Source organism: Pinus tabuliformis, chromosome 2_2 (genome assembly GCF_031772625.1).
Source record: "Pinus tabuliformis cultivar Carrire ecotype Pingquan chromosome 2_2, CPIR1, whole genome shotgun sequence".
Taxonomy (NCBI): domain Eukaryota; kingdom Viridiplantae; phylum Streptophyta; class Pinopsida; order Pinales; family Pinaceae; genus Pinus; species Pinus tabuliformis.
In genome coordinates, this window is record NC_142300.1 from 133,792,083 (window position 1) to 133,806,862 (window position 14,780).

The window sequence follows — 14,780 nt, forward strand, 5'->3', positions numbered from 1 at the left end:
ATTATGCTATGATAGGATGATAAAGAAGGATATGGAGAAGGAGACCATGCTAGAAGAACCCTTTTAGCTAAAGGTACAATTTAATCAATCAAGAAGAAGAAAACAGACATAAGTTTGCAACCACATCTCAAGATCTGATAACATTGAAGACTCCTCATCTCTAAGTCATATGGAGATGGAAGAAGAGGTCATATTCAATAATAAACAAAGCAAGAATCAACAAATAATGGCTTGACATTTTCATGTCATCATCTAGCCCAAGTCATTAGTGTCATGTCATGTCATGAATCATCATGTGCCATATAATTTTGTAAATTATTGTAAACTAGTGGAAGTCCAAAGGACACATGCAAAATGCAAAGAGTCATGTGAAAATTGAAAATCCATAGGAAGTCAAATAGTCATGAGGGTAGTCCAAGAGTTGCAAGGGAGGTGGAGGATCACCCCATTTGTTATATATACATCCTCATTATACAAGAAAAGAAATTTTCACCTTGTGTTCTCCCATAAGGCATAAGAGAGACATATTTAGTTCTTTTGGGGAGAAAGTAGCGGCTCCAATGCTCCACTATTGGAGAAAGTGATTTTTGTTGTATACATGCACCTTGTGACTTCTAATTAATATATGAAGCTTGATGGCCATCATGTTCTCAGTCATGGATTATTCATATTTGTTAGATTGTTTTGTAAATGTTTATGGTTCATGCTTTCTTTTGACCTGTACTAAAATAGTTGAACTATTTCGGTTATTTTAGTGCTTATCATATTCAAAATGTGTTGTAAATGTTGTAATTATGATAAAATATTTGTGGACTATTCTGTTGGATGTTAGATGAATCTTTCTAGTGTATGTGTTTTTACTAAAGTGGTAATATTACCTCTCTCCCAAAGGCTCACTTCCTCTTTCTTCCACAGTAGAATAACCTTGATGTACTTGCAACTGAACATTCACTAGGTGATGAGATCCTGTATTGTAGCAAGGATGTTGGAACTCCTATGGCTACCAACTTTACTTCATCAATCCAGGGTTCATATAAACTTGGAGGTGACAGTGGTGTATACATAGTAGATGCAATGGTATACTCTTGTCACTTTTCAACTGGGGTGATATACCATTAAGGTTTTTCAAACCAGTCTTGTATTGAGTAGAAGGAGTCTGACTACTAATAGCAAGTGGAAAACTATCTTTAATGCATAAAGGAAATGTTACATGATGTAGGAAATGAAAATGTTGAATGGGAAAGTGATATGAAGTGACATGAAATTATACAGCTAAGAATTTACACATATTACTTGCAAAAGAGACCTAATTTAACCTTGCATTCTAACATCTAGTTATTTATACTAAGTAAGCATGGAAATTATCCTAAAACTACTATGACTATTGTATGTAGGTACTAACTAGAAATTGCATAAACGAGTTATTTTTATTTTCAATTTTATAAATGTAAATGCTAATTCAACTAATATGATTGTTTGCTGGGGATAAAGGCATTGGGAATCAGGTCCAGAATGGTACTGAGGGTATGGAAGCCAAGTGGAGGCCTAACCTAAGATCACATGATCATTTTTGCTCAATTTGGGATTAAAACAAGATGCTACAGGGTTTCTTATAGTACTACAGGATGTCCCTTTTACTACAAGAAATAGGTTGAAAGCTATATGAAGGTGGGAGGGGTGGAATAAAGTGTGGGAAAGGTGTTCGATGGTGGGATATGGCATAGAGGAGGTGTACACTACCCAATTCTCAACCCAACTCTTAAAGATGATTGGATTTTCTCAAGGGAGATTTCCACTTTTCTACAAAACAAAATTTCATATTAGGGGTTAGTAGACTTTGGTAGTATGAGCGAATAAGAATTGGATGAGGCTGGTGAAATGAGTTATCCCCGTAGATCAGAAATTCTTGCAACAACACACATTCTTTCCTTCACTTATGCATAACTTCATGTACATATGGAAAAAATGAGTTGAATTTAGGAAAAACAAAGTTATTGATGGCTAATGGTGAAATTTGTGAAATGTAATTATTTATAGACTACAACAACTTCAAGAAACCAAAATGAAAATTGCAGGTACTTCTAAGGAATTATAAATAGTAATTTACTCAAGCAAGTACCCTAGCCATGCAATGATCTAAAGAGACAAATTTGTTTTTGGGGTTGTGAGAGTAGGGCCCTTAAACAATGATCCCATGAGAGAGATGAGGAAGAGGCCACTATCACAAGATTTTCAGAAGTATTCAATTTCACTCTTGTACCATTGATCTACCTTTTCAACTAATGGGAGAAAAACTAAACAATCATTCAAGTACTTGTAAATGAAATAAAGCATAAATAACTTTAGCAACTAACTATGGATATAATCTAACCATACATGTACAAAAAGAAGAGGAACCTATGCTGCTAGGTTTGGGCCCTAACCCAAGAGCTTCATCCCTCTAATTCAACTCAATGCCTGATCAAAGAAACCCTTCATTATCACCAAAATGTCAAAAATAGCATGCGAATAACAATCACAATATCTTAAGCTCAAAATTTCTTGTTGGCTACCATAAAAAGTCAAATCCTAATGAGGCCCTATGCCTTCTCATTTATACAACTAAAGATACCAACAACTTCCTTAAAATTAGGGATGCTTGGCTCCCAAACGTGAGATTAACTTGTCTTCAGCTATGAGTCGCTTGGCTGCCAATGAACTCGGTGGGTTTGGATACTTGTAACTCTGCGCTGGTGAGATCTGTTGGAGGAATATTTTGACCGATTGGGGAGCTAAGGAGGGAAATCCAATCTCCTAAAATACCTATTGCTTGTCTACTTCAAGTTCCTACACTTAAATTAGCCAAAAACTACTCCAAATCCTGCAATTAATGCACATTAGGCCACATGACATAACATATCACGTTTACCATTCTCACTAAGAAAAATATAATTAAGTATGTAAAGAAATGTGGGAAAAGTTGATTTTAATAAGTTGGAGAGTGGCATTAAGGTCCATATAATTTACCTATTGATGAGCCTCATCATCACCTACTACTGAAAGTGTTCCTCATCCTCTGAGCAACATAATCTATGTCCATGTCTTTCATAGCTCTTGTGGCCTCTATGACATCCCAAGCCTCTGTTGATGGAGTTTCCCACATGCTTCTCTATTTCCTCCCACTACTTTCTTTCATCTTCCTCCTTTCTTCATTCTAGCATACCCAATAGAAATGATGGACTGAGTTTCAAACCAATCCAGTTGATTTTGAGTCTCTATAGTGCCTTATTATACAGTGGGGTCCTTTATAGTGCATCTCTCATTCCATCAGGGGAATGATACTCCCTATTCCTTAGTCTCTATGGTAGGGTTCCCCATCTCCTTTGGCATTCTTGCTAGATTTCATCCCCTAGCAATCTCAAGGTGTTCTCAAAATGTATGACTGCTTTCTCTTGTGTATCTAGGTATCTTGGTGCAAGATGGGGATCATTAGCGATGACGTTATGGGTGCTAATGATAGCCATATATATATTCTGTTATGATGTAAAGGGGCTATTTTTCTTCTCTTTCCAACACCCTCTTCACTTCCTTAACCTTAGCCTCCTCATGACACATCCATGATGCAAGGGACATTAGTTGTAAGTCCCTCAACCTTGCATTGGGGTCCCACACATTTAAGTCTGTTAAGGACAAGTTGTGTAAGTGGAATTCATATATCTTGGCCTTATCCTCTAGGGTGCTTTGGTCACATAGCTCAATGAACTTCCTATAGTCTTGGAAATGCATAGTCCCCCATTGTGCTAGTTTCTTTATCTGAAATTGTTGCCATTGATATTTGAGGTACAAGGCATATGACTTTGGTGGCATCCTGCACTGGAGTTCCTCCATGGAGAGGCTTTCCATGGTGGCCAATTGGCTCTCTTTTTCCTGTACTTGCCTCCTCAGCCATGTGTTTTTCAAGATCTCATAATTCATTCCCTGTCTCTTATCCTACTCAAATCTCTTCCCATCTCTAGTATCTTCTCTTCCATATGGACCACATCCTCTACATTCTTTGATTTAGTTATTTGCATCTAGCGATGTGTCCTTCCTCTCTCCTTATCAAGCTCAAAGAAGAGAGAGATGGAAATTTTTTGTGGTTTTACTCTACCTCCCTCAATGAATCTGTAATAACAACTTATATTGGGTTGTGGGCTATGTTCCTGTATCTCTTGAGATTCTCTCTTTGATGTCTTTGGAGCATATTCCTCCTTTGAAACTTGTATTGATGCTTCCTTGCCTTTCCTTTGTCCTTTTTTTCCTTCTTGCTTCTTTTTCTATGTTTCCTGTAGTGCTGACAAAGTTTCCTTTAGGATTGTTTGTGTTTCCTATAGGAGGATTTTTCCTTTCTTAAAAGGGGTCAAAGGTTATTTGTTTTTCTTTTCTAATTATGACTTGGTGAAAGACCTATAATAGGTGATTGGATACGTTGGGAAATCCCTTTTCAATGTGCCCTCTTCACCTTTTATTTCTAGGGAGATTAGTGTTTCTTGATATTTTGGTGAGTCCTCAATAATGATAGGAGTTTTGGTGGGTGTTTGTGGTTTCCCCTATTTGATCCTAGTGCTCCTCCTTGTTTTGAAATATAAAGAGTCTTCCTTTGTCTCTTCCCTTTTGATTTGACAAGTGTTATTAGCAAAGTCAAGGCAACAACTACCTCCCTCTTAGTTGGTTTAGGATACAACCTTCAAGATTCCTCCATTTTCTTGATGTGTTCCTCATCACTTGCTTCTTCATCATATTATTTCTCTTCACCTTTCTCCTCTTCTCCTTCTTCTTTTGCTTCTTCTTCCTCTATTTTCTTTGTTTCTACCTCCTCTTCTTCCTCTAGTTCTTTTCATTCTTCTCCAGGTTCTTCTTCTTCCTCTTCAGGTTCGTCTTGTTCCTTTTCAAGTTCCTCTTCTTCCTCTTCTTCAACATCAGAGGTATTGTCCCTATCATATTAAAGGGATTGTATATCAATCAGAGCCTTTCTATCCATGTCTCTGAATGTGGACCATTGAATGGGGATTCTGAGATGCCTCAGGACATCCTCTAGTATTAGTTTAATAAGTCCATGGTGGGCCAATTTCTGATGCTCTCCCTCTTGGAATTTTAGGTTCATGTCTATTATTAATTGTAGTAAGAAGTAGGGTATTTTGAGTCTTCTTTCATTAGGTATCCCTGTTCGAAATAATACTGAGAGGGGGGGGGTGAATCAATATTAGCAAGTCAATAATTTTTCATTTCCATAATCAGATTCATATATGCTACTTCCGTTAATGGAACTTGTGTGTATACACAAATATGTTTAAGGCAACTAGTGTATATCTTGCAAACTTATGATTTAGTTAATTCATCCTATGTTGATCTTTAATCAGTGCATCGGAACCATATAAACAATAACCAGGTGTAGTAAAAATAGAATAGATAATCACACACATGAACACAAGATGTAAGGTGGAAACCCAATGTGGGTGAAAACCACCTGCTACAATCGTCTCTATCTTCTTTTTAAATTAGAAACTTCTTTTACAATTTTTGTACTGGTGCAGTCTTATACCAGTACGCAGGCTTCTACCTACAGAAGGCTACAACCTTCTCTCGTTCTCCAGCTTCTCCTGGAAGGGAGCTACAACCCCATAGTTCTTGTACTAGCAAATATGTTTACTAGTACGTAGGTACTGGCCTACAGAAGGCTACAACCTTCTCATTTCTTCCAAGGACCACGTTTCATAAATTTTTAGACTAGATCCATCAATATCATCATTCAATCATCAAATACATCTGCATCAGCCAATCTCCTTTGCACCAACCACAACTGAATCAACCAATCACTTTGACAACCCTTCAATCTGATCTTTCAGGATGATGTAACAAGAATACAGTAACCAAAACCTAAGCCAGAAACCAAAACACTGCAACAGCAAACAAAAGAAGCTAAAACATATTTTATAAGGTATATGCTACTTCCATGTGTCGAACCTACGTACATACACTCTTTTATCAAGGCGAACCTGCGTACAGATCTACAAATCAAATTTAAGATGTATATGTTATTTTGATATGCAGAACAAGCATGTATATGCACCTTTTCTAATGTGAACCTGCGTACAGTTCTGTAATGATGATTTAATTCTTACAAGAATTCCAAACTTCAGTTATACCTAGATCATCATATTTATAGACTACACCATGCGCAAGTTATTTAGATAAATGATCAAACCACATAAAGCTACTTCTCTTCAAGCCTTAAGATCTTGACCCATCATTAGATCTTATCCTTCATCAAGCGCTAAGGTTCATCCTTGGTTCAGATCTAGCTTATGCACCATAACCCAATAACATGTATGCTAGATCTTGCTCTTCATCATATATTCAATACTTGAGTGCCTTTTCCTAATGATATTCTCCTCCTTTTATAGTCTTAGGCCTTACTCAATAACATGGAAAAAAACCACTTAGGACCAATACCTTGGACCAAATACCTGGGGTCAACACTTCGTACTAGATACCTTGGACCAATACCATGGATCAAAATACCATGGACCAAATACCATGGACCAAAACTTAGTTTTCCAACATGTACGTGCCTTTCCTTCTATGAAAGTGCGTGTACACGTATACTCTCCTTTTGGTCTACTAATCCACGTTTACACGCAGCTTGGTCAATGGGGAACCTGCATATATCTCTCTTTCTTTATTCTGTGAGTCTGAACTATGATATGTCATCTGAGTGATTTTCCATCAAGGACAACACCTGTGTCATAGTTCCAAATCTGTGTCATAATGCCAACAATGTCCCCCTTTGGACTTGATGGCAAACCCAAGTCACTCTTCCCCTTTGTCGTCAAGGGAAAAGGGTTATGCTTCCCCTGAGTACATGTTGAATTCTCTAATATGCTGAAGTGATCTGATTAAGCTCAATGATCGAGCCCATGCTCCCCCTGAATATAAGCAAGGTCTGCAAAAAGATGTTCTAAAAGAGGAACATGAATCTATACATACATCATAAATTACCATCCTATCACCAATGACTCATACATACATCTGTCTCCCAACCAAGTGGGGATATACCAAGTTTGACTCATCCACCAAACCAAGTGTGGATATACTGATTGTTTATACATGTCAAAACAAGAAACATTACATCATCCATCCCATGCATAGTGGCATAACAAAATAGGTCTTTTCATGACCATTACATTAAAAGATATATATGACATAAATAATAGAGAGAAAATCAGCAACTTTCATCAGTAGCATCTATTAATCAGCATCTAGACCAGCAACCATGTTCTCCCCCTGCATCCATTCCACCTGAATAAAAAACAACTGTGTGAATTTGTACCAAGATCTTCTAAGATAATGCCAATAATGCATTATTAGAAGTATATGCTACCCCTTAACTTGTGCCAAATCATCACTGTTATATCTTGTCATTTCATATAGTAGAAGAGTTATCAAGGCATCATCATCAATCAGATATACATCAAGTTATCAACAGCTTATGAAAGCCAACATATTTCCACATGTCATCCACAGACTGTAACCATCATCAAGCAGAGCAGATAGTTTACTTAACCATATCAGACCCCTTTCATTCTGAGTCTGGCCCACTGCTTTTCCTCAAACCAACATACACGTGGCTATATCCATAGAAAATAGCGTATGTACGCGACTACGCTTCATGAAACCCATGTATAACCAACTTTCTCTGAAACAGAGAATTTTTAACAATAGGATGATGCATCAACTACTCCTAGCTTTTGTCTGAGATATTCAAATGTTTCTCTGGGCAATGGTTTGGTGAATATATCAGTAACCTGTTCTTTGGAGGCAACATACTCCAATTTGACCTTTTGTTCAAGCACTTGTTCACGTAGAAAATGATATTTGATGGGTATATGCTTGGTCTTGGAATGCATGATTGGATTTTTTGAAATACTGATGGCACTTGTATTATCACATAGAATGGAAATGGGTGGAGTACATGCGATCTGAATTTCTTGCAATGTTTGCATCATCCAAAGGAGTTGTATGTAGCAAGATGAAACAACCACATATTCTACTTCAGTTGTAGATAATTCAATTGAACATTGTTTCTTGCTGAACCAAGACACTAATCTAGAACCTATATAGAATGCACCACCACTAGTTCTTTTTCTATCATCAACACTTCCTGCCCAATTTGCATCTGTATGCGCATGAAGTGTAATATCTGTATCTCTAGGATACTATAAACCAAAATTATGTGTTCCTTGAAGATATTTGAAAATCCTTTTGACTACCTGAAGGTGTGATTCATTTGGATTTGCTTGAAATATTCCAACTATTCCTATTGCATGCATGATGTATGGTCAGGTATCTGTTAGATAAAGCAGGCTGCTAATCATGGATTTGTAAGTTGGTTGATGTACTACTGCTGATTCATCATTTGAGCTGACATTGCATCTTGTTACTATTGGGGTACATACTATTTTAGAATCTTCCATGCCATATCTTTTCAAGATCTGTTTGAGATATTTGGTTTGTGACAAAAAAATACCATCTTTATTTTGTTGAACTTGTAGACCAAGAAAATACGTAAGCTCACCAAGCAGCGACATTTCAAATTCTTGCTACATTACCGAAGCAAAATTTTGACTCATGGATTCTTCATTGCTACCAAAAATGATATCATCAACATAGACAACAAGAATTATCAATTTATTATTGTCGATCTTTGTATATAGATTGTTATCAACTGATCCTTTTGAAAAACCTTGTTGATGGAGATATTTGTCAAGGCAGTCATACCAGGCCCTTGGAGCTTGTTTTAGACCATAGAGAGCCTTTCTAAGTCAGCATACAAGTTTTTCATCATTTCCAAGAATGAACCTATCTGGTTGCTCAATATACCTTCTTCTTGAGCATATCCTTTACAAACAAGTCTAGTCTTGAATCTTATAACTTCTCCATTTTAATTCAGCTTGTTTTTGAATATCCATTTAGTTCCTGGAATATTCGTATGATGAGGTCTACGAACTAATTCCCAGGTATTATTGTTTCCAATTTTCTCAAGTTCTTCATTCATGGCTTTGACCCAACATTCATCTTTACATGCTTCATTTACATTTTGAGGTTCAGTGGAGGATAGCAATGTTAGGTAGCTTGAAGCTTCTGTAATAGTTCTTCTTGTCTACATACCTACCACTTTTTATCCCAAAATTTGAGTCTCTAGATGATTTTTCTGAACATACCTGGACGGAGTCTTTTCTTCTATCATTATCTCTTCTTCTGGTGCTTCATTGGTTTCTTCTTCAGAATTAGTCTAATTTGATGCAGAAGGATAATCCTCATCTTCTTCATAATCTTCGGTTTTTATTTGCTTTGGTCTTTTGCATGCTTCATCAACCACATCATCAATACTTTCAATAATTTTCCCAAATATTTTATTATAACATTTATATTCGCTACTTTGGGAAGAGTAACCAAGGAGAATACCTTCATTTGCTCTGGGTTCAAACTTACCAAGTTTTTCATCAGTCCTTTTGATGTAACATTTGCTTCTAAAAACTTTGCAGTATTTTATAGTAGGATTCTTACCATACCAAAGTTTATGTGGAGTTTGAGTTTTGTTTACTCGAACATTTTCTTGGTTGAGAATAGTGAGGGCAGCGAATGAAACTTCATCCCAAAAGGTTGCAAGAGTTCCAGACTCATCTAGCATAGCATGAGCCATTTGTTGAATAGTTCTATTCATCCTTTCTACCACTCCATTTTGCTGAGGAGTCCTTGCAGTGGAGAATTGCCTTTTTATTCCATGTCCTTCACAAAAGTCAAAGAATTCATCTGAGATAAATTCCCCTCCTCGATCAGATCTGAGGCATTTGATTTTGCGATATGATTTATTCTCAACCAAAGCATTGAAGGCTTTGAAGTTTTCAAATGCTTCATATTTGTGCTTTAGAAGTCTTATCCAACACATTCTGGAGAAATCATCAATGAAAAATATAAAGTATTCTTCTCCATGAGGTGACTTTTTCCTTGATGGTCCACATAAATCAGTATGAACAAGTTCAAGAGGCTTACTAGATGATCCTTCCTTTCCAAGGAAGTGTGACCTGGTTTTCTTACCAAATTGACATGATTTGCATACTGTATTTTCTGGAATGCTGATATTAGGAAGATCACGAACAACCTGGAATTTACATACTTTTCTTATTTGAGAGAAGCTTAGATGCCGAAATCTTTTGTGCCATAGCTAGTGTTCATCATTTTTTCTTAGATAGCATTGTTGTTGTCCTCCCTTGAGTATGTAGGAGTTATTATACCTTTGATTACAGTTTCACCTATATTAAGCTCATGAACAACACATTCATTTAATAGAAATACTACTTCATTTCCTTGATCACATATTTGACTGACACTCAACGGGTTATGCTTTAGACCATCAACATACAAAACATTCCCAGCTTTAACTTTTTTTTTTAAGAGAACAGAGCCTTTACCTTTTATGACAACAGGAGTGTCATTTCCAAATGAGACCTTATTTTCTTTTTCTAAGGCATTATATGACTGAAGTTTTTCTTTGTCACCTGTCATGTGTTTTGAGCATCCACTGTCGATGTACCACTGATTTTCTTGTCCTTATACATACAAGGCTATACCACATCTTTATGTTTTCAATTCTTTTTTCTCCATATTTTGGGACTTAATGAATTTTGCTCCTTCTAAGATATTTGCCGAAATTTACTCCTGCATTCAAATTCTTCATGACTGAATTTGTTGCAGATAAAGTATTCTATTTCATTTTCAAGAAGAGAAAAGTTATTGTAGGTCCAATTCATTATCCCTATCACATTCCTTTGATTTCGTGCTTCTCTAGTCATGATGGTCTTGTAAGAACCACATAGAGTAGCTTTGTGTCCAAGGTTATGACATGAAAAAACATTTGCCACTAAAGAGGTTCCTGCGATTATTGAATCTAATGACCTGATGATTCCGGTTTTTATTGATATTAGTTCTTGAAGAAGATTGAGTATGATTTACTTGAGGTTGGTTTTGGCTTCTGTTCATCCTTGAAGTAAATTGAGCCTGATTTACCTGGTGATATGCTTTATACCTTTGTTGATGATTGTCAAACTGTTCAATGCTCTTTGTTGCATGAAGATAGCTTTTAGTGGAGCTTGACAACTTCTGTTCTTGAGATGCTTCTTCAGTATATCCAAGACCTGTATTTATCAGAGGAGAATGTTTCACTTTGATAATTTCATTTAATGCTTCTAATCCTTTAGAAAATCTAAGATTGAGAGCTTTTGTTTTCTCAATATCCTTTCTTAGAGTCACAATTTCAGATTCTAGTTTTTCATTATGTTTTTCTCTTTTAGCAAGTTGGAATGTCAAAGTATCTATAATCATATTTTTTTCTTCCAAATATATTTTGAGTTTAGATATTTCTTCATAAAGATCATCCTCATCTAAAGCATCAATGAAATCATCATCTTCAAAAGCCATCAAAAGTCTATAATCATTACTATTTTCATCTTCATCACTAATTGATAAACCATCACTATCTTCATGCATATAGTAGCTCTTCTTACTTACGATTTGTTTTCTATTCCATTTTGTTGATTCCTTACCTTTATCAAGTTTATCCTTATGAGGACATTTGGCATCATAATGAAGGACTCTTCCACAAGCAAAAAATTTGAAAGGTAGTTTACCTCTGAATCTTCTGGAAACTCGTTGAAGGTTCTTAACAAAGTTTGTTTCCCCCTCTCCTTCTGAAATATGTCATGATTCATTGAGTTCTTCTCTTCTTAAATATTTAAATGTGGCTTCTACCACATTTGATGGATCTCCCTTTCTCATCTCAAAAGCAGTTAAGATTTCGTGCAGCTATGTCATAGTAATAGTCTAAAGATCCTTCTTTTCTTCTATGGCAGATACTTTTGATTCAAACTTAGCAGACAAGGATCTTAAAACCTTTTAAACTAAAGTAACTTCTTTAATCTCTTCAACCAAATTCTTCATGAAATTAACAATCTCATATATACGTAAGAATTAACTAGCTATACTTTCATAATTGTGAATTTTGAGAGTTTCATCTTGAATTATGAGAGTTTATAGTTTTGCACGTCTTACCTGAGAGTATCCTTCATAGCTTAGAATGATTTTGTCCCATATTTATTTGGCGGATTTGAGCTACATAACTTTGACAAATTATGATTGTGATAGACTTCCAAATAATGTAGTGAAAACCTTGGCATTTGTTTCATGTTGCTTTTTACATGCCACATCTGTAGGAATTACTAATGGAAATGTATATCCTCCTTCCACAATTTTCCAGACATTTGTTCCAAGAGATTGAAGATAGGTTGTGGTTCTTACCTTCCAATGGACGAAGTTTCTTCCATCAAGGATTGGAGGTCTGATGGGTCCCTCTCTTTCTTGATTACTCATGATGATGAATCTTCCTTCAAGCAATCAAGCTTCCTCTAAAGGGCCAACTCTGATACCAATTGTTGGAAATAACACTGAGAGGGGGGAAAATTGGTATTAGCAAGTCAATAATTTTTTATTTCCATAATCAGATTCATATACGCTACTTCAGTGAATGGAATTTGTGTGTATACGCAACTATGTTTAAGGCAACTAGTGTATATCCTGCAAACTTATGATTTAGTTAATTCATCATATGTTGATCTTTAATCAGTGCATCAAAACCATATAAACCTTAACTAGGTGTAGTAAAAACAGAACAAACAATCAAACACATGAACACACGATATGAGGTGGAAATCCAATGTGGGTGAAAACCACCTACTGTAATTGTCTCTATCTTCTTTTTAAATTAGAAACTTCTTTTACAATTTTTGTACTGGTGCAGTCTTACGCCAGTATGCAAGATTCTACTTGCAGAAGGCTACAACCTTCTCTCATTCTCCAGCTTCTTCTAGAAGGGAGCTACAACCCCCTAGCTCTTATACTAGCTGATATGTTTACTAGTACATAGGTGTCGGCCTACAGAAGGCTACAACCTTTTCTTTTCTTTCAGGGACCACGTTTCATAAATTTTCAGACTAGATCGATTAATAGCATCATTCAATCATCAAATACATCTACATCAACCAATCTCCTTTGCACCAACCACAACTGAATCAACCAATCACTTTGACAACCCTTCAATCTAATCTTACAAAATATTGTAACAAGAATACAATAGCCAGAATACAGTAACTAGAACCCAAGCTAGAAACCAGAACACTGGAACAGCAAACAGAAGCAGCTAAAACATATTTTATAAGGTATATGCTACTTCCATGTGTTGAACATGTGTGCATACACTCTTTTCTCAAGGTGAACCTACGTACAGATCTGCAATTCAAATTTAAGATGTATACGTTGTTTTGGTATGCAAAACAAGCGTGTATACACGCCTTTTTTAATGTGAACTTGCGTACAAATTTGTAAATGATGATTTAAACATTACAAGAATTCTAGACTTCAGTTATACCCAGATCATCATATTTATAAACTACAACATGTGCCAGTTATTTAGATAAATGATCAAACCACATAAATATACTTCTCTTCAAGCCTTAAGATCTTGACCCATCATTAGATCTTATCCTTCATCAAGTGTTAAGGTTCATCCTTGGTTCAGATCCATCTATGCACCATAACCCAATAACTTGTATGCTAGATCTTTCTCTTCACCAAATATTCAATACTTAAGTGCCTTTGCCTAATGATCTTCTCCTCCTTTTATAGTTGTAGCCCTTACTCAATACCATGGACCAAAACCCCTTAGGACCAATACCTTAAACCAAATACCTAGGCCTTGGGGTCAACACTTCAAACTAGATACGTTGGACCAATACCATGGATCAAAATACCATGGACCAAATACCACGGACCAAAACTTAGCTTTCTAACATTTACATGCCTTTCCTTTTGTGAAAGTGCGTAACCCACATGTACACACGACTTGGTCAATGGGAAACTTGTGTATATCTCTCTTTCTTCATTCTGTGAGTCTGAACTACGATCTGTCATATGAGTGAGTTTCCGTCAAGGACAACACCTGTGTCATAGTGCCAAATCTATGCCATAACGCAAACAATCTCCCCCTTTGGACTTGATGGCAACCCCAAGTCACTCTCCTCATTTGTCATCAAGGGAAAAGGGTTATGCTCCCCCTGAGTACATGCTGAGTTCTCTGATACGCTGAAGTGATCTGATTGAGCTCCATGACTGAGCCCATGCTCCCCCTGAATATAAGCAAGGTTTGAAATAGATGTTCTAAAATAAGAACATGACTCTATACATACATCATAAATTAACTTCCTATCACCAACGACTCATACATGCATCCATCTCCCAACCAAGTGGGGATATATCAATTGTTTATACATGTCGAAACAAGAACATTACATCATCCATCCCATGCATAGTGGCGTAACAAAATAGGTCTTTTCATGACCTTTACATTAAAATATATACATGAAATAAATAATAGAGACCAAATCAACAACTTTCATCAGCAACATCTATCAATCAGCATCCAGACCAGCAACCATGTTCTCCCCCTACATCCGTTCCACCTAAATAAAAAGAAACTTTGTGAATTTGTACCAAGATCTTCTAAGATAATGCCACCAATGCATTATTAGAAGTATATGCTCCCCCTGAACCTGTGCCAGATGATCATTGTCAGATCTGATCATTTCATATAGTAGAAGAATTATCAAGCCCATCAAGCTATCAATAGCTTATGAAAGGCAACATATTTCCAC